Source organism: Urocitellus parryii, chromosome 2, assembly GCF_045843805.1.
Source record: "Urocitellus parryii isolate mUroPar1 chromosome 2, mUroPar1.hap1, whole genome shotgun sequence".
NCBI lineage: Eukaryota > Metazoa > Chordata > Mammalia > Rodentia > Sciuridae > Urocitellus > Urocitellus parryii.
The window spans coordinates 218,952,009-218,954,789 of record NC_135532.1 but is presented as its reverse complement, the minus strand read 5'-3'; positions in this window follow the sequence as shown (position 1 = coordinate 218,954,789).

Sequence of the window (2,781 nt, the reverse complement as noted above, 5' to 3'; positions counted from 1 at the left end):
CTGTGCTGGGTAAAAGCTATCGGGTGACAGGCCGAGCCCCTTCCCATGCGACATCGGAAAGCTGAGCCTCCCCGTCCTTCCTCTCAGGGTTAATGGGATGGGCACCCAACTCTGGTTAGTGTTTTTCTTCTGCCCAAGAAACATACAGGTGAGTTGAGATGAAGACAGGCGATTCTGGAGCAAAATCCCCATTTTGTCCTTGGGGCTGATTGTTTTGGGGTTTGAAACACTGAAAAACAATACTGTATCCATCCCCAAGAGGAAAACTGGTTTTATTTATTATTATTATTATTATTATTATTATTATTATTTTGTTTCCCTCCCCATGAAGTGTTTGAAAGAGTTGCTGGAAAACCCAACGAAGCTGGTTTTCTTTTGAATGCCTTCTTCCGGGCAGCTCAGGAGCCTGCTCTCGTGAACTTGCCCTCTGGCTCTGATCTTGCTCACACAACTGAAAATCTTTATGGAATCTCTGCTCTGTGCCTCTGAAACTTTTTTAAAAAATCAGAACTCAATGTGCTTCGAGCCAGCCGGCTGGCCCCCTCTGCCAGGGGGCAGGGCCGTGTTGGTTTTGCCCAGCACCTGGAGGATCCTGGCACTTGGTAGGTGCTTTGTGAATGCTGACAGAAGGAATGAGCACTGCTTCCTGCCTGGCTGTATCAATATTTTCCTGGTTCTGCCAGGCCCGGTATTTGCTATGTAAGCATTTCATGTCTGCACACGTGTGCGGATGGCGAGAGGTGGACGGTCTCTCCTGACTGGCAGCAGAGCCCGGCAGCCAGGAAACACTGCCATCTTGGAGGCTGGGAAGGGACGTGGGGATGGAATCCAGGCCAGCTGGGGCTAAAGAGCCCATGCTGGCCTCTGCTTGCCCTGCCCAGCCTCCCCTGCATCAGGGCTACAGAGAGCAGAGGCTGAGGCGTCCCTGCCACATGGTCCAGGCTTTGGAATGTCCAAGCCAAGATGGGGGGGGTGTGTTTGCAAAATAGCAAAAGGTGCTCGTGATAGAAATCCCAGGGTAGGTTCCACAAAAGCCTGATCCCAGAGCCCACAGGAAGAAGGAGCACTCCTCCACTTCTTCCCAGTTTGGCCCCAGGTCACAGCAGAGAACCAAGCAGTTTCTGGGCCTCTGAGGACAGAGGTGGGGTGGCCAGCTGGGAGCATTCCCCAGACAATTCCCTGCCTCCCAGGGCTTGGTGTGGGAGAGGGACACTCTCCCAGCCCCTGGGCAGAGTTAGTGTACAGCTGCGGTATGGTGGCCAGGGAGGAATTTCAAAGCAAATTGTCTGTGCTTATTCAGCTCTGGCTAGACTTATAAAACTGATTTTAGGGGACACCTAGATGTGAATGTCCTATGACACTGAGTGAGTCTGAGCCACTAGGCGGGCATGATGTTGCTGGGGCAACAGCAGGAACTTGAATCTGGACTAAATTTTTAGGAGACTGATTTCTACTGTGCTACTCAAAGGAGAATAATTTTTATTCGTTAGTGGAAAATTCAAGGCCTTCAGAACAAAATGCAGACGTGTTTTAAATAATGTGCAAGAAAAGAAAACATGTATTGATGAGGAGCTCTGATTATCTGTCAGGGTTTCTTCAGAGACACAGAACCAATGGGGGGTTGCCCCTCAGCATCCATGAGGGATTGGCTGTAAGGACCCCCACAGACTCCCAAATCCACAAATGCCCAAGACCCCTAGATAAAATGGTGCAATATTTACCTATATCTTTCATATGCCTGAATACTTTAGATCATCTCTAGTTAACTTAGAATATCTACTACAATGCAAATGTTTTTTTTAAAGAAAGAGTGAGAGAGGGAGAGAGAGAGAGAGAGAGAGAGAGAGAGAGAGAGAGAGAGAGAGAGAGAGAATTTTAATATTTATTTTTTAGTATTTGGCGGACACAACATCTTTGTTGGTATGTGGTGCTGAGGATCGAACCCGGGCCGCACGCATGCCAGGCGAGCGCACTACCGCTTGAGCCACATCCCCAGCCCCCAAAGCAAATGCTATGTAAAAGTTTTACACTGTATTGTTTATGGAAAAACAATAAGAAAAAAAATGTCTTACATGTTCAGCATAGATTTTTTTTTTTTTTTTTTTTTTTTTTTTGGCATTTGGGATTGAACCCAGGGCCGTCTACCACTGAGCTACGTCCCCAGCCCTTTTTATTTTGAGATGGGGTCTTGCTAACTTGTCCAGGCTGGTCTTGAACTTGTGATCCTCCTGCCTCAGCCTCCCGAGTCCCTGGGATTACAGGTGTGCACCGCTGTACCCCGCCAGATGCAACTTTTAAAAAAATGTTTTTGAACCATGGTTGCTTGTACCCAAGGATGTGGCTGGGGCTGTACACACACACACACACACACACACACACACACACACACACTAGGGTGTGCCTGTGAAGAGATTGAGAGAAAGCGGTAATCCATATTACACAACTTTCACTGATTCACATTTTTAGTCCATTTAAAAAACACGTTTACAGCAACATGGAGATTGATGTTTGAGCTGCCAACTGGGCTTAACCAAGTTCACACATAAGATTAACCGTCAGGGCACCTCGTGTTTGTTTTATATTTTAAATGCTTAAAAAAAAAAAACAAAACACCTTTTGAGTGGGATAGATGAGCTGGGAGGGTGAGCCACGAGAAGCAAACCAGAATCTCTCTGTGTCTCGGTGCCAGGGAGGTTGCTCCTGGCGGTGGCAGGCTGGGGGAGGCATGTGTGTCCATCTGGCAGCTGAGAACCCCCGACCTGGAGGTCTGGGAGGGGTGAA